Raw genomic sequence first — 19,809 nt, 5'->3', positions numbered from 1 at the left:
GTTAAAATTATTAATTCTATTAATTTCTCAAGTGGAGTAGATAATTCCAATTAATTCCACTAGCAAGCTACAGGAAAAAAATTGTATCACAACTTATAAAAACAGCTTTCACATATTGACAGTTATTTCTTAACATTCCAGAGGTCTTAAAGGAATTATAATTACATATTTTACCTTTAAATTATGTACTTATTAAGATTTGTAAAGCATTCATCCAGCAGATTAAAGGGCACGTTGTTATTAACAGTAAGAGTGTGGACCTTCATAACCAAGATCTGGACTGATACCTCTTGCCATTCAAGTAAAATAATCTATCTTCATCTTTTACTCTTTTGATTTTATAGTTTTTATTTAAATCTTATTTCACATTTTGAAACTGAAAAAAAAAAGTTCATAGAATCATAGAGTGGCGTGAGTAGGAGGGGAACACAAAAATAATCTAGTTCCAACCCACCTGTCTCAGGCAGGGTTGCTGACTGCTAGATCAAGCACCAGATCAGGCTGCCCAGAGCCCCATCCAGCCTGTCCCTGAGCACCTCCAGGGATGAGGCATCCACAGCTTCTTCAGGCTGCATGTTGCAGCAAGTCACCACTCTCTCAGTGAAAAATTTCCCTGACATCTCCCCTTTTTTAGTTTAAAACCATTATTTCTTGCCCTATCACTATCTACCTGTGTAAAAAGTTGATTCCCCTAGTGTTTATAATCTCCAATTAAATATTGGAAGGACACAATGAGGTCTCCCCAGAACTTCTCTAGACTGAGCATGCCTGGCTTCCTCAGACTGTCTTTTGTAGGAGAGGTGCTCCAGTCCTCTTATCATCTTCATGGCCCTCCTCTGGATGCACTACAAAAGCTCCATATCTTTCCTGAGCTGGGGGTCCCAGGCATGGACACAGTACTCCAGACATGGCCCTTCTCTTCCTCTACTCCCTTACCCTGCTGGTCATCTCCTCTGTTGCTTAAGCCAAGACAATTAAGTGAAAGGCTAAAAGAACTGTAATTACCTATGATACGATAGGTGCTTAGTCCCTGGTTTGGACTTATGAGAAGATGACCATAGTAGAATGCATTTTCTTTATATTTCTTTACATTTATTATATAAATGATAGAATATACTTATATAAAATGTATAAACAAATATATAAACAATAATTATATAAAACATGTACAACACATATATATTTAACATATTATATAAAATTGCTATTATAACATGTTATAATATTATATACAAATTAAATATACATATAAATTGAATATTTTATATAAATTCTATGTTTATTATTTCTATTATATTTATATTATATTCTTTAGATTATATCGCATACTGGAAACTTTATTAACATTAACTGGATGTTATTTACAGCACTATCTAGAAAAATATTAATATCACTATATTGATAGGGAATGTTGTGGTGGCCTGAGCAGATTCACCAGGACATTCCCTGAAAAACAGCTCCTACATAAATGTACATTTTTCTTAGATGCATTCGGATGAATGCATTACTGTCCTCTCTTTGTGTGATTTGCAAATCCTTCCACTGAAATCACTGGAATTAAATGCTGAAAAACCAGTCTGAAAAATGCCTGGTTTGTAGACTAAAATATATTCACATATCAAACACTGAAATATTGGGGCTTCTGGGCAATTTTGCCATCTTGACATTGAATTTATTTGCAAATTGCTCATTGAATAATTTCCCTGCCCCTTAATGTTTTTGCTCTTTTTGTTTGTTTGTTTTGTTTTGTTTTGAATGACTGAACAGCAGGATAGGAGGTTATCTGACATAAGCTCTTATTAAATTGTCCTATCGGATGGTTTTATGTAGAATGTTATGCTCAACATAACAACTCACTATCTTGCTTATGTATCCACTTGCCATTCTTAAATAGTATAGAAAATGTGTACTAATATGTTGTAAATGTAACTTAAAACAGCTAGAAATCATGCAAAATCAGGAATAAAAAGACAATTGATTCCTCTGCTACTAACTTCACAGCAGTTAAAGCTCTTCTTTCTTGAACATAAATGATGTGTTCCTGGACTTGGAAAATATAACTTTTCTTCTGCTTCCATTTTCTTCTTAATATCTTAATTCAGATAAATTGTGATGAGTTCAATGCTGAAATCATGTCAGAATCGAACAATATCAGACATTCAACTACCTGCAGCAGCCATGGTAGTCACTTAGTGAATTATTCAAACCAACGATGGTGTGCCACAGTGCCTGTTGCTACTGAAGTGGAAACAAAATCAATTGTGTACAATATGTACAGTAATATGTACAGTGCGAAGAGAAAGCAGATGGCAGGGACACATAAAACTTTAATGTCCTCCAATCTGTTTACTTATTTTAAAGAGCTATCGTAATCATCACACTCTCTGTGCTTTGTTTACATGCGTAAGTGCTGGTGTGATCAAGCAGAAGAAAATCCCAAGAAATGTGCCAGTTCCAAAACCTGGCTAATATGAATTAGAAAGCTACAGTGTGCTACAAAGGGTTATGACAGATTAGGAAAGATCACGAGGAGTTGCCTTCCATTTAGGATTGCATTCACTAAGAATGACATTTAAGCAGAATGGGGATAAAGTATCAGCAAAGATTTAGTGAGGGACAGATAGAAGGACTAGACATATTAGCACTGGACAGTATGCCTCAAATTTAACATCGTGGTAACAGCTTCTTTTCTAGATGGAACACATTTTCTGCAGTTATTTCTATGTGCAGAACTGAAGGAAGAAAGTTTCTGTCTTGCTATGCTGGAGGAAAAAGGAACATCCTAAATACTGAGTCCTTCTGAGATGTAAAATATTTACTTATACAGAATCTTTTAAAGCTCAAGTATGGAATTCAGCTTGTGCTGGAGTGCTGTTGTGGTTTAAATCAGCAGGTAGCTAATCAGCACAGAATTGTTTGCTCATTCCCCTTCTTCCCAGTGGGACTGTGAAGAGAATCAAGAAAAAAAACCAAAGTATAACTGATGAGTTGAGATAAAACTATTTGCTAAGATAAAGGAAAAAGATAATAGCTATGATTACATATATATATGTATAAATCTACGCAACAAGTGTTGCACAAGCAATTGCTCATCCCCTCCCTCCCAGCTGACATCTAGCTAGCCAATGAGTAGCAGAAGAGAGACAGATGAACTCTCACCCCTTTCAAAAGTCCCTCTGCATGATGTCATATGATATGGAATATACATCCTTGACATCCCTGAGTTTTGTAGGTCCTAGCTTGTAATTAATATAGCTAAGGTAAGAAAGATAATTTCAATATAGAAAATATAGAAAAATAATCTCAATATAGAAAGGATCACCCGTGGAGTTGAGACTGCTGTCCTGCAATTCACTTTTCTGTGGGCTGCAAAAATACATGAGGGGAAGGAGAACCATTGAACCAGAGGACTTGAAAGCCAAAAATGGCCCCTTAGAACGTGAACATTTAGTTTAGCTTATGTATGCTGTGAGATGCATGGAAACAGATGGGCAGAAACTTCTCAGACAAACTTGAGCAAATATGGTGGAGTAGGAGAAATACAAAACCTGACTGGTCTACTGTCAAGTGAATAATAGCTTACCAGTGTTGATACATTTCTCTATAAAGCGGGGTTAAGTTTTATAAACTGCTTGCTCACAGAAAGAAAAAGTCTTAATGTTTGGGTTACACCAATTGACATTTCCTGACCTTCAGCAAACTAAACAAGCCTTAGCAAGTTACTGAAGAGCTTCAATATATTTAAATGAAGATGCTTTGATTAAAGGAAAGTTATTCTATCCTTGCTTGACTTCTTAGCAAAGTATCAGGCTGCATCTTTTCACTTCTATCAAGTTTATATGTTTAGAAATTTTTGAAAGGTTGAATCACAAAATATTTTAATCACCTACATTAAAATAAAAACCTCATATTGACCTGTCATGACATTCAGACAGAGTTTAAAATCAGCTCACAGGAAGACAAGGTTGTGTTTAGTTTGAAGAGTTTTTACATATACTTTATATAAACTTACAGAGCTATTAGAAGTGAATAGAACCGACATGAGAGCAAAGTAAGAGGTCATGTCAGGCAAAACTGTTTTTTTTTCTTTCCTGTCTTTTTTTCAATTTAAACAAATGCATTTAACCATTTAACAAGAAGTCAATTAACATAGAGATAATTCTATTTATCTCAGTTAAATACAAGGCTTAACTTAAGACAAAAAAAACTTCAGTGTCTTTGACTTTTTACCCTTTAAGTACGACCTGGATTTTTGCCCACTGCCCTGATATTACAGCCTTATGACTGAAAGTAAGATATTTAAAATAATACCATATCTTGGCACAGGAGGATACAGAATAAATGCAGTAATATCTATCTCAGATCTCTGATTTGATTGAAGGTTCTGCACAAAATACTTTGCTGTATTCCAAAAAGAGAAAATATGAGATGTGAAATAGGATAGATTTATGTGAACACCCTTTCCCTTTTCTTCATTTCTCCTGTGATGTCATTTTTGGTGTGATTTTTTTTTTTTTTTTTTTTTTTTTTTGGTACAGATGGAAGAGACATGGCAAATACACTTATCCCCAAATCCCAGCCTTCACTTTCTATTTTCCACTGAAATGGAGTTCAATTGCTAAAAGATACAGAACAAGAAAATTAGAAGAGAGATCAGCTTTTGTAGAAAATCAGACTAGCAGAAAAGACAGGGACTGAAACTTCATCAGACGAGTATTTCTCTGTATTTAACAACCTGTTCATCTATCAACCACAATTTGCACTTAGTACACAAATACACATCAGTTCATGTGCAACACAAATGAAATATGCAATGTTACCTCACTATATTAAAGATGCAAGATCATGTATGTGAAGACTATGAAATGCTGGAAGTAAGTTACCTGGCTGCTATTAATTCAGCAGACTTTTGTGAAAGCTTTTGATTTGTTTGAATTACAATGTAAATTTAATTAAACGGATTTTTTCTTTCCAGGAGACCTCTGTTTCATTCACAATACAGAGTGGATGATGCTTACTTAATGAGCAGCTGCTCAATAATTTGTTTTTGTTTCATTGTTCAGCATGTGTGGTCCCATTTGTTATTTGCAAGAGACTAACAATCCAGATCCCTATTGAGAAATATCCATTTCCTCACACATTTTTTTTCTTCAGATTTCACTATCATGTAAGAATACACCACAGAAGCCTTCTCAGCACCCTGTGATACTAGGACTTATGTCATCCCCATCAGAAAGAGAGTGGAAATGTGAAAGGATTCAATTCCACCATTTCTATCGCATGACCATCTTCAGAAAACTGTTGATTTATAGACTAAATTTAGCTTTGTATGCTAGTTCTGTCTATTCAAACATATCTCCCACTATCTCCTACTGCAACTGAAGCAGCCAACAGAACAGATTCCAGGAAGTTTAGTTAGGCAACAAGAAAATTAAGGACACCAAAGGAGTGATCTATGTTTATTTAGCAATTTGAAAAGCACCACACAGCCTTTATCTGGGGCACTCTTCAACTCCCATAATGGTGAGACAGCTTCCTTTTTTTTTTTTTTTTACCAGCAATCCCTTCTGCCACTCTGCTTAAAGTAAATCTAAATTCAGATTTACTAACATGTGCTCAATTTTATAAACATTATGAACCTCATGAACCAGGTGGACTTTTATAAATCTTCACCATACATTCCATGTTGTACTTTATGTATTTAATAATAATAACAATAACAGTAACAACAACAACAATAATAATAATAATAACAATAATAATAACAATAACAATAATAATAATAATAATAATAATAATAATAATATGTACTGAAAAGGCAAAAGTTTGAAAGCAAAATCTTCCTGAACTCAGTAGGATTAGATCTATGGACTGGATTAGCAAAGTAATGTTTTTATCCTTCTTGTGATTTGCATCTTGCCTAGATATCAAAGGTGATATAGAATGAAAGGTATCCTTTACCTGATCTTTATACTGGGCTTTAAGAACCACCAAAATTACTGCTTTTACCCTGCATGAGTATCTAGAATGCTTTCTCTCCCACCCACATTGCTGCATTCACTAGGTCTTGTCTTCCCTTCTTTGCTGGGAGATCCCTGCTGCCCAGCATGTTTGGGCAGAAAGCCTTATCTGTTCATGATATGCAGCTTCCTGTAGCTATCATTCCCAGACACTACTTGCCAGCTTTCCTGGGCATTGACCAGGAATCATCTCCACTCAGCTCTTTGATAGTCAGGATCTTCTTCCACTTGCAGGATGTTTCTGCCACTCAGGATTATAGTGATCCTTTCCAGTGCTTCTTTTTCTTTCTGAAACCATTTATTTTCAGGACTTTTTTTTTTTTTTTTTGGGGGGGGGGGGGGGGGGGGGGTTCTTTTTTTTTTTGAGCTGGATGCTTCTTAAGGATTTCGAATCTTCTTTTTTTTTTCCCACTAGATAATATATGTGCAGAAGAACAACACGATACAGTTTCTAATTGACGGTTCCATCTTGTGCCTCTTTTTCAATTGGGGAATTCAGAAGGGGTCACTTTTGCTTAGACCAGTTGTTAACAAAATTTACAACCGGCTGGAACCAGTTGCACACAGCAGGTAGTAGATTTCTGCCACCTGCAGAAATTTCAGACATTCATACTCCTATACACATGTATCAAACTATGAGCCTCCTATGAGCATTCACAATTTAATCGCTTTTGCCTACAGTATTAACCAGACCTAGGTTTATGTCCTTCTCCACTTTCTGGTACCATTAAACTCCTGTTTCTGTCTCTTTGTTTTGATTCAGCCTCCTTGCTCACACAAGATTATTTTCTTATTTCCAAAGCTGGAGAGGGATCACCTAGCCTTCTGTGGTTCTATGATGTGATGATAAATTCATAGACCCATTTTCCAAAGACATAAAAGTTTCTGTTTTGCACTTCTGGAGCATTTTTTTAAAATAATTTTAATTTGATTTTACAAGAATTAATTCATATATAAGATGTCTATTCATATTCTCAGTATAAAAGACATTCATTTGACAAAACTTGGCCAAGGCTTTTATTCTTTGTTGTTGTCTCTTTTTTACAGAAGCCACTCATTTTAGGGGTGACTTATTATTTGGCTTTGGGGGATTTTGTTTTCTTGTTTTCATTATTTTTTTTTTCTTCTTCAGTTTTGTTGCTGTTGTTGCTGTGTTCTTTTAATGTTTCAATCAAATATTCTTATGCTGATTATAAATTTAACTGACATTCCTATTCATATGTTTTCTCTTTTAATTTAATTTTTAAGATGTCAGGCATGTATTTTCATACTAAAAAAGTCAGGAATTATTGCTTATGCATCACTGCGATTAGTATTTTAAAGTATAGTGTATAGACTGTATGTACTGTGCTAGGAATTGAAGATTTTGACTAAAAAATCTGAACTCAGTCACAGATCGCTAGTGTTTTTTTTCAAGGGAATATAGATTTAGTGAAATCACTGTTTCAGTTCAGTTCTGGCATTCAACCAAAGTGCTAGATATTTCTATTTTACTTCTAAATTACACCATGATATCATTTTTGGATGACTACATCTCAGCATTCATGTTACTGAATCTGTATATAGTAATCAGAATGCATTTTGTTCCTTGTTCTGAAGTTACTCTAAAAAGTCTGTATTTTTCAAATGTTCACTTATTATCTGCTTTCTAAATACCATACTGGAATTAGAAGAAATTATTCATTTTAAAGAGTGGAATGGGAAGTTTCTGCTGCAAACCCCAATATATTCTGATTCAATTGTGTACTCAGTTTTTATAGAGATGGACAAGGACTTGGTTTCATGAAATGCACATAATATGGTAAATATGTTGATTATGTAGCACTGACATGAGAACAGTGTCATTATATCCACAAGAACAAAAATCTGATTCTGATCACAAGAAAGTAAAGGAATAAGATATTTATCACTGACATGGCAATTCTGATAACATGTCCTCATGAAGAACATAAAAAATTGCTTAGCTAAATGACAAAAAGTTTAAGAAAGAATTTCTGTGAGTTATGAGATATTTCATAGTTGTGGACTACATACAGATGTTCATATTTCATTCACTTGCTGCATAAGGTAGAGCTACATGCCATTCATAACTGCAGTGTGTGCAGCAAACAGAAAGGCAAAGGGACTGAAAAATGAAAATGTACTATGAAACTGTTATGAATATTCCTGTGTTAATTTAAAAAAATGATCATTAAAAATTATAAACAGGAAAAGAACCTCTCTAGGCACAACTACTGTTTAGTCCAGCACAATATTTTAACTGACTCAAGGATCACAATATGTGATATCATTAGGCAGATTTCATTAATATAATTTTAAAGGATAGCACACTCCTTGTATTTTGATGCTGAAACATGCAAGAGAATTAATGATTGATACATCTCCTATTTCATGCTTTATTCTGAACTGAGTAAATTATTAGGACTTTCTCTTTTAGAGAACATGAGAGAGAAAAAATATACCATTTCCAGAAATATCCAGACAATCCAGAAAGAAAGGCAGTCTAGATGTTTCCTTCAAGCTCTCAGATTTGAATATCCAATTATGCAACCTCACACACTCTTTGGTATAACTGACCCAAGAGAAACTGAGTTTGAATAGGATATCATTCACTTCCGCCAGTATTCTGATGATCTTTTGTTTTGCTCTTTCCTAAATGGATATACATAGGCTCTGGTTAGAACACTGAGATCAAGAAATGCAATAAAGAATACCAGGTTTCTTTGTGTATGAATCTGCATTTTCTGATGTTGCATTTAAATTATTTCTTATGATTTGTTCTAACAGTAGAATCTAATCTTCTGAATAAATTTAATTCAAACAGGATAATCCTGCTGCTACTTCATGAAATAAATTAGCATAGAATCCTGGAAACTCACTTTTTTTTTAACAGATTAACTTCAGTGCTAAATAAAGGTCGCATAAGAGAAGTACCTGTGAAGGCTAAGTCTACTGTGCTAGTATTGAGTAGTGAGATGTACCTGAGATGTGCCTCCTTCGGGCATTCTCTAATTATGCCCTTTTTGTATTGTGGCACCCAAAACTGCACACAGTACTAAAAGTGAAGCTGCGCCAGCGCAGTGGAAAGTAGAAAAATTCCCTCACTTCCCTCAACCAATGCCATGCTTGATACATCTCAGGATATCGTTGGCCTTCCTGGCTACCTGTGCACACAGCTGAATGATGCTTACCTTTAAGTTGACCATGACACTTAAATCCCTTCCTATTATGCTTCTCTCCAGCATCTTATCTCCCAGTCTTTATGTATAGCCAGGGTTGTCCCTTCCCACGCACAGAATCCAGCACTTATTCCTGTTAAACTTCATGTGACTGGTGATTGCCACCCTCAGGACACCAGCCTGATGTAATTCCATTTAATGTAATCCTTTGGACCTGACCTGTCAGACAATTACTCACACATCACATTATGTTTTTGTTTAGCAATGTGTTGAACATTTTGTCCAGAAGGATAATGTGAGAAACAGTATCAAAAGCTTTAATGAAATACAAGAACTTAAAATCTACTGGTTTCTTCAGTCAGCTAGATGGTTGATCTTGCTCTGGAACTGAGACAAAGCTTCCAGTTTAGACTTTCTGCTTTTAATCTATGACTTGTATGAATTACTTTTTTAGTGAATGCACGTATAGATAGATAATCATGATCTCAAATCTCTATAAACTACAATAAAATCAAACAACCCTCCCTACATTTCACCACGTATTTTTTACTTGTTTTTTCTTAACCCATTTCCCAGGTCAAAACCATGGCAGTTTTGCACTATTTCAAGGTATGTCAGTTTCACAGCCAGTCATAAAACAGCATATAAGTTAGATCCAAATTGGCAGTTCTGGAGGTCAGCACAGTTAGAAACAAATGTAGAGCCAGTAGCAAAAAAAAAAAAAAAGCAACTGAGTAATTTCAGTCATTCCTGTTGAGTATTTTTAACTTACGACACAGATTTATCAAAGTAGAATGGACAGTTTTCAATTCATTGAAAATAAATTCAGTATTTATTTACTACTTATAACAAAAAAGTGTCTATCTTCTCATATGCTGCAGAGTAGGTGTTATCTCAAACTCTTGAGCCTTCTGTTGCCTTCAAACCCAGTTACAAAGATAATGAGCTTTCTAGGAAATGGAAGCATTGGTAAAGAGACTGAAAAAATCACAGGTTTGCCAAGTTCCTCTAGAGTTAAGTGAGCTAGAAGAGCTCTGAATGTCCCATTTTGTGCACAGCAGCTGGAAAGAACAGAAAATGCAACAGCAGATTTACTTTAAAATATAGCAGTGGGCTTTATATTTACTTTCATCCCATTTTTGTCATAAATGAAGCATAGTTATTTTGTCAGTAGGAATTTTTTCATTTTTGTTAACAATATTTTTGAGAAAGAAAACATAGATCATTAAAGTTCACATATATGAATTAAACAGATAGGTATAGAAAAGTGTACATAGATGTGTAAAAAACCATCCTGCATACATATTTCTGTAATTGCAACACAAAATTCCAGGTAAAGAAAAAAAATTATGGTTCATGGCAGTTTGTTTGTTTGTTTGTTTTTCTCTTTTGAACTATTCTAGTATTAAGCCCTATTGCCATCAGAGGATGTTTCTAGATTCACAACTATAAAATTAATTTGGCATATAAATATTCTCCACCTCACTTATCCAGTTGCACAGGTTTTGCTATGACAGCAAAAACAAAACATTGTAGAAGTTACTTGGAAACATTTGTACTGATTGCAATAATTTTAAAATAGTACTGTGAAGTCAGCAGTCAGCAGATACAGCCACTATTAAAAATCTACAAAAACACAAGAAATACATGCTATAATGAAAATAGACTCATCAAAACTTGTCAGTCATCACATTGCAGACACTTGTAACAGAGAGCTAGTCTGGTTTGACTTAATTTGTTTATATGTTAACTCACTGATTTGAGATATATCAAAACAGTATTAGTAAAAAAATTATGAACACTAGAAATTTTCAGGGATTAAAAAAATTAAAACTTCTTTAAATACATATTGTTAAATCTTTCCTCAAATTGATTTGATTATTCCAATCTAAGGAAAATCCCATTAGTAATTTAGTTACTCCGTTTCCATTACTAAACCAAGTTATGAATTTATACCACAATTTTTCCACAGAGATTGAGTAAACAAACCCAGAATAATTAATTTTTCTCCCTATAAAATTTATGTTAAGGGAGCAGAAAGCTACAAATGAATGTCTTGTTTGTCCGAGCATCAGTTTTTGAAAAGGTCTTTGTTAATGCCTGGAAAGCAATTACATCTGAAGTACAATTGATGGCTTTGAATTCTGCTGCTGTATTCTAAGCTGATGGAACTTCAAAAGTTTGGGAGATTTAGGTCAGCTGAATACTGAAATAGGAATGATTTTTCCCTGACCTTAATCAAAATATTTTGATCTGTAAAACTGAGTTGAACTGTTACAAGAACTGCTTATGGGGTAATTTATGATGACTCTGTTTTCTCCCCAAATTTACTTTTCTTTATATTCCAATCACAAACATTTCAATTAAAACAGGCATTTTTAAAGATAGCATTGTTACCTCATCAACTTTTATTTACCCTGTACAGCTGCGGGCAGAACCATGTCATAGGTTATGCCATATTATTAGGTCATGTCAAGAAAATGATGGTGCTAATTGTCAGGATAGTACTGTACTAAAATGCTAACACAATTCTGGAAGAGAATTTCTTACAGGAAAAAAAGAGATGAAAAACCTTCTACTTATTTGGCTCTAATATAATTGTATTATTTTCTCCCCCTCCTGTGAACAAGGCTAAATATCCAGAAGATAACTAGATTCTCAGTGCAAGGCCTCATTACCCTTAGAAATTAATTTAAATGAGAATATTTAGCATAAAGGCCTCATTACAAGGGAAAATGCAGCACCTGTCAGTGGTAGAAAAATTGATTCTTGCAAACTATATTGTTGGTTTTGTTCATCAGAAGGTCACTGACTTGGCTGAAGTGCTTTAAGTGAAGATTGCTGTGATTTTCCAGAAGTAATGATGATAATATTATATCTACTGTATAGCACTATTACCCTAATAGATACAGAGAATTTTACAACTGTGTGTGCATAGTGCTACTAAAATGCAGTTATCATAGAAGTGGAAATCTCAGCCATACAACATGAAATACAACAGTGGAAATTCCGAATATTTCAGCCAAATAAATATACTCTATTCTGGAAAATTTATAAGGAAACTTCATGGTCAAATCAGAACAAACCATATCTTTTTTTTTTTTTTTTAGAAACTGTTTTGAAAGATATTCCTGCACTAAGTGTCATTTGATTAATTCATGTAATGTAAGACTTTTGATATTCTAAACACATTGTTTGGCTGCTCACAAGTAGTTTCAGGCAATGAACCAGCTCTTTATATTTATTGTGCAAAACTGTTTGCTTCTGACATAATATCTACACTGATCTGCAATTAGCTTGATCTATCCATCTCCTGGCTACTTTTCTGTTATCACATAGAAAACAAACTGGTGTGTGAACAAAATTGAAATGGAAGTTATTCAAAAAATGAAGTTATTTTGTAGGACATCTGAAGAATCGCAGAGTGAATAATACAGCAAGCCATAAAGCAGACACTGAGCCCTTGAAGAACCAACTCTTTTTTTTATCAAAAACTGTGCTACTGTACTGGCAGTTTAGGTTTTGGTAAAGTTATTAATTTATTACTAAATAACTTCACTCAAATAAAGCTAACTTAACTGGGCTATGTAGTCAGAATCAGCCTATGCACGACTTCATAATTCATGTTGGGTCCACACAGGAGATAAGGCTTTTCATGTTTTCAGAACCACAGAATCACACAGATGTCTGGGTGGGGGCTTGAGCAAGGCTGCACCATGACTGAGGTTGGTAGGGACTTCTGGAAGCTACTTTGCCCAAGCCTGCTCAAGAGAGCCAGCCAGAGCAAGTTGCCCAGAATAATGTCCAGGTGGCTTTTGAAGATCTCCAAGAAAGAGACTCTGCAGAATCTGTGGGCAACCTGTGCAGTGCTCCATTATCCACACAGTAAAGGTGCTTAGACAGAACCACCTGTGTTGCAACTCTTGTCCTGGCACTGGGCATTGCTGGAAAACCTGCCTCCACCAGACTGGACTCTGCTTATTACTGGCCTCCAACTAGGCTTTGCGACATCGACCACTACCCTCTGGGCCCAGCTATTAAGACAGTTTCTTATCTTAAAAAACACTGGAACTCAAATATAGAAACTTGGTTTATGGAAACAGAGTCAAAAAATTATTTGCACTTGAGCTAGATTTGGCAAAATCTTTCTGAATGGACAAGCCACCTCAGGGACAACTTGCTAGCACAGTGTTTCAACATAAGCTGCCCTTCTGCTTGGAGCCTGGTGGAATCTTTTTGCAGTGATATTTGTAGTGATTGCTAAAATTGTACTCTTTCTCCAGGTAACAGAGATCTGATTATAAGCTGCACAATTTATAATATTTCTATCTGAAATTTTAAAGATTGTTTTGCTTTCAGACAACCAAAAAGCATATCTTAAAATATGATACACCACTTCCTCCTATGCATTCAGTTGTCCTGTGTCTAAAACAATGAAATGCTTCAGAAATAAACCACACAATTAGAAGTGAATTAGCATTTCCAAATTGCAGCAGCTCATATTCTGTTATCCTAAATTAGCACTTTAAAATGCTTGATTTTACCCTAGTGACATTAATTAAGCTCACCATGTGCTCATATATGACAAATTAAGGGAATTATTTTTTTTTTTAAAGAGCTCATCTAGCTTTAATTACAGCGTACTGTACATTACACGGAAAATACTGCTCCAAACTACTGATTTCTATTCACATCTGATATATTCAAATTAATTAATGGCTATAATTTAAAATGATTAACAAAGAAACAAAGATAGTTAAATTGGATAGTTTAAATTACTGTATGTCCGGCTACTTGAGAATGAGATAATTATTGTCTCACAACACTCAAGGGAGACAGAAAAAATCATTGAGTAAATTAGTGTGGCATAAGCTAATTTTGTATTTCCACACTGTTTGAATAATTCTTTTTCAAATCTAACAAAGTCTTATGTGGCATATCCATCCTAATTTAGCAAATTGTCCTAATTCATGTAGAGCATGTAATCATTTACTTAGGAGAATTAGAAATTTGATTTTTTTTTCCTTTTCATTTGTATATCCTGTTCTTTTAAAAAATAAATCCTTCCAAGGAAAAACAAACAAACAAACACATGAGTAGTTCAATCTCATTTAGTTCAGAGCTTCAATTTTGAAAGACAGCTAAGCAAATCTACTTTCCTAAGTCAGGGACTATCTCACTTTAATCTTTCATCCTGAGTCAGTATGGGACTTTATTCCATCTACGGGTGATGAAGAGCCAATGCAACAATTAGTTAAACCTTCCTGGATATTTTAATTAGTAAAACTCATTTGGTCTGGCAGTCCACCCTGCTAATAAATTCTGGTCATTGGAACTAGTGTGAGATCTCTGTCCAGACCTATATTTGCCAGTCATGTGACAAAGAAGTTCCATGGATTGCTTATTTATTAGGTAATTTATAATTGTTACCTCACTGTATACTCTCAATGAAAACAAAATCCAAAGCAAATAGTAAATATTTTCTGAAGTGTATGTAAAAAAAATTTACATTAAAAGTAAAAAAAATATATTTTTGAATGTAATCATTTTTTGAGACTATCTTTAGTTTAAAAATAGATGGCTAATTAAAAAAAAATAAAATTGAAATGTAGAATAGTAAAGTCCCTATGCCGCTTCCCTCCTGCACCCTCACTTTCCCCCACTCAAAAAGAAAAAGAGAAAATTGGACAAATTACAGCATTTTCTTATGGAGTCTAGGATTTCAGTCAGTGATCAGGTATTCAACAACCATTAGGGAATTAGTGTAGGTATGTCAAAAAGCAATCTAGATCTTGCCCGAAGTAAATATACAGTGAGTCATACAAGTCGTATAAAGTCTTTACGTAAAGTCAATGAACAGTCTCCCATAGGAGGAAGAAGAGTAGAGAAGAACCCAGATAATCATAAAATGTGACCTGGAGATTAAAAGGTAGAGATGTTTTAAAATATGAACAAAAATATTTATAAAAGCCATAAGTTATCTACATTGAGGAGAATGAATATGTTGATGAGATATGAAAACTCAAAATATAGTACACATGCAAACAGATAGTTCTAAAAAAATAAAAAAAAAATAGCAGTAAGAATGAATGACTTGCAGACTACAGAAAGTCTAAACAGCCAGATTATAGCAGCAATTAACTGTGGTATTCTTTGTATGCAAATAAGTCTTGCTTTCCTTACTAACCTTAAAAACAATTCAATGCTTCAGATATACAGGCTCTGAAACAACTATACAGCTCTTTGGTTTTGAGAAAGATGTGTAAACTATAGGTCACGTCTGAAGCAAAGGTAAAACTCCAGGACTTGTGGACATCTCCTGTGAATTTTGCTAGATGTTTCAGAAGTGCCCTATCTACTTCTCTTCCTTCCTATACATCTTCTGTTTATTTCCCTTTTTCAAGGGCAATGTGGATCTTTCTCTCAATTATTTTTCAAATGTATCTCTTCCTCTCATATGTGGGAAATTCATGTTAAAGTATGGTCACACATTCTCTTTGTATCTCTATTTCTGAAAAGAAAGGAATTTATGAAGAAAGAAAAGATCAAAACTAGGGTTTATACTTCTGGTAAACATTTACTAGCTCTCTTCTCTATCCTCATCATATTCTCACAAAACCCTCATATTTGTTCTTTTTTCATAAAAAGAATTTTAGTGAACTGTTATCTGAAAATTTTGGTTTCTCTGCATATTGAAATTGTTGTGACTGAGACTTCATCTGACTTTGAAGAGTTTAGAATATGTGTACTCTTGCTTTTCTCTTTTGCCTTATTTAAACAGACAAGATTCATTGGTACATTTTACAATGTGATTTCTATCCAAAATGATTTGTCACTGTTGAGATTACATTCTAAAATAAAATGTCAACATTTCTTCACAAATTCCGAACATGTTATGGTCAGCATAATAAAATACCAACTGGCACAAATACATTCTCAGGAACCTGCAAGATTTGTTATTTGTGCACGTGTCTCTTACTATTTCCGCAAATGTGAAATAATGCTATTAACTCATTTTTCAGTTCCTTTGTTAACAGTGTTAACTGGAACTAACTTGCATTAATGCAGTCACAAATATATTTTTTCTATTATGGAGTTATACATATACTTCAGTTCCTCCATGTCATGTCATTATTTTTTCTGCTTCTTAAAGAGGAATATGGTGTCACCTATTTATTCTAATGGTGATTTCTTCTGTTTGTTTGTGGTTGTTTTTTTTCTCCAACTTGTTTTAATCTTTCTTTAATGTCTCTATATAGTCTGTTCTTTCAGTGCATGATAGAATATATAGTTATTTATCACCATATAATGAATTAAAAAGAGTTTATTAGGCATTGTAAGTAAAACAAAAATAAATGAAACAACAAAAATGAAATAAACTCCTATATTTCCTCAATAACTTTTTCCTCTTTCCTCTTCAGACAATATTCTTTCTGAAGAGAGTATGAAAACTGAGGTTTATTATTTTTCCTACAATCTTTTTCTATCTCTCCAGTAAACTAAAATCACTTTCAGTCTTTTTTACAATTAATATTTGTTACCCAACGTTGGTCAATCTGAATAGAAATAAATAGGAAAGAAATAGAAGCTCTATTAAAACAAACACAAGCAGCTTGGAACACTGTGGGTCACTTGGACACAGTCCTTTGAAGGTTTCTTAAAATGTCAAATTTAAAAATATCTCTGTTACTGCAAAGAAAGATGGAGAGCTCAACAAGCTACTGATGTGCAATATTGACAAGGATCTTTTCTGGATATAAGGTACATATTGGCAAATAAATTTTTCTCTCTTCTCCAATTTTTTTCCCATTTTTTAAATGGGAAGTATTCCAGTGTAGCTGATTTGGGTTGGTCCTAATATAATGTTTCCAATCTCCAGAAAGCAAATATTAGGAATATCCAAATATTTGATAATAATTAGTATTCAGTACATAGCTATTTTAGCCAATGTGTACCATTTTAGTTTTTTGGTTTTTTTTTTGAACACTGTTTAGTAATGATTTGTGAGCTTGCAGTACACTGAGATTTGGCTATATTAGACAAACAGTGCTACTTATGCAGAGATGACATCTGCTTGAAAGGGTGTTATCACTAAATACCTTAAAGACAATACCTGAGTAAGACTTAGGACAGGTGTGACAAAAGACAGCTGTCTGTCATGCTTTATCTCTTTAACATTTTTTTTTAAAGAGTTTCTTTTTTTCATGTCTATACACTTCCCATCCTCTTTGAACAATCAAATGTGCAAAAAGATTAAAATAAATGAAGTGTATGCGTATATATATACAAAGACTAAATTTATGGAAAATTTAAAGAATTTTGATATGAAAATGTGACTTTGAATCTCATTGTTCTTAGAAAGAAAGTTGAACTTATCCCCTAATTAATTCTTTATATATTTTAATTTTGTATTTCAACTGAAATAAATGCAGTGAAAATAAGTGCATAAGCAAATATGAAGAACAGTTTTGACTTTAAACTTGATATAAGACTTCAGTTTGTGGCAAAACTGTTTAACTAAACCTGTTATTATTTTCCTTACAGAATAAAATTAATTACAAATTGCAAGCCCTAACTTTAAATAAGCAAAGTTATTAACCTTTAAATGAGACTTCATCTCTTCGGTATATGAAACAAAGTCACATTTTTGCCTAGTAATGGCATTGACCAATTTAGTAGTAAGTGGACTCAGTATTCTATGTGGAAGTCCCAAATTTACTGCCTAATAAAAAACTTAATGTAAGTTTTAAAATCAAATTATCTGTACATTAAATTTAAAAACTTAGTGATTTTGTATGATGCTTTCTGATACGCAGTTAAAATGTTCAGGTTAAGTAGAACAAGTGCTGGTAAATATTGCTGAATAGGCTGTCCCTTAATTCTAAATTTCTAGAGTTTAAAAAGCTTAAATTTGCTACTGCACTAATGTGTGATTTTCACTGTTTATTAGCACATATTTTTTTATTGGATATAGGTGTTTCTGTAAAAATATACGTAGATCATTTCTGGCAGTTTTCTGCCTTCCAATTTATTTTTTATATTTGTTTACATTTTTTTCAGTGCACTTTTTCAAATGAAACATGAAAGGAAACATCAACTACCAAGACTGCCTGCAGATCCAGTGATAATAGAAAAGGCTGCTGATTGTCATCTATTTTACCCTTTCACTGAATTTTATTTCATGCGACAAAAGCAAGTCTTTTTACCCAACAGTTTACCCACACCTGGAAATAACAAGATATCAATAGGGAAAATAAGATCGTTCATACAGCGATGTAAATGAAAGCAGAAGAGTTATATTACTACAAATTAGCACTATCAGTGTCCATTTACCACAATGATACGTTCTTTTTCTTGCACCTCTGATATGGTTTTTAAGAAATTCTTGGGCAGTAACATTTTTTAGAATCAAAGATTGCAGTTGAATGCCAGTTAAACTAAAGAACACGGTGTCAATCATATCAATAAATCTCCTCCTAGGCAGTTCAATTTTTTCAAAAGCATAGTTATTTAAAAATCTTTAGGCAACTTTACAACCAAGGAAATATTTAGGTTTTGAAAATCAGATGCTACAGAACACTATTTTATGCTTTGAATCACCACATTTTGAACAATTTGGGAAAATCCATAATTTTATGATAAATTATGAAACAACCCTACTGTTCATGCTCTATAAATTCCCATAATAAAAACATCATAGGGGATTTAAATACAAAGAATTAATATGTGTGTGAATAACTACTTTTTAGGCTTAAAAGGCCTAATGGATTCAAGAGACAACGAATTACGGACTTGAAAATTTTGCATTAGATACTGACATAATGTACCTTAGTGGTTTTCATTGACTCGGCTATCTACGTGAGCTTGCAATAAATCTACATGTAGATTTACATTCGGAAACATTAATAAAGGTTGTATAGGACAGAGCAGTGATGGATACAGGCACAGAATGGGAGATGATTGTCTGGAGAGCAGATCTATGAGAGAGTATCTGTGGCTACTGGTGACAGCAGGCTCAGCACGGACCACCAATGTGCCCTGGCTGCCAAGAGAGCAAACTGCACTTTGAGCGCATTGAAAAGAGCGTTGTCATACAGTCAAAAGAGGTGATTTTCCTGCTGTGTTTAGCACTGGTGTGGTCTCATCTTGAATATTGTGTGCAGTTCTGGGCTCCACCATATAGCTAATCAGGATGATAAAGTATTTGAATGCAGCTACAGGAGGGCTGATTGGTTGATCGGCAACCTCAAATTGCTCCCTGCAGCTCCCTGATAAGGGGAAGTGCAGAGTGATATGCTCGTGTCTGCTCATGGGAATGATTGACAGGACAAGTGGGAATGGCACGAAACAGCACAAGGGTATGATCAGATTGAACATTAGGAAGAATTTCATTACTGTGAGGATACTCAAATAGTGGAACAGGCCTCCTACAGAGGTGGATGATGATCCAAGACTGTTCATATAGATAATGCCTTCAGTAATATGCTCTAGTTTTGGTTAGCCTTGGAGGTAAGGCAGTTAGACAAAATGGTCATTGAAGATCTTTTCCAGCTGAATTAATCTATTCCATTCCATTCCATTCCATTCCATTCCATTCCATTCCATTCCAT

This window comes from Centrocercus urophasianus, unplaced genomic scaffold (assembly GCF_019232065.1).
Source record: "Centrocercus urophasianus isolate 14NV4802_14NV808 unplaced genomic scaffold, USGS_Curo_1.0 seq_15, whole genome shotgun sequence".
NCBI classification, from domain to species: domain Eukaryota; kingdom Metazoa; phylum Chordata; class Aves; order Galliformes; family Phasianidae; genus Centrocercus; species Centrocercus urophasianus.
This window is presented reverse-complemented; position numbering follows the sequence as displayed.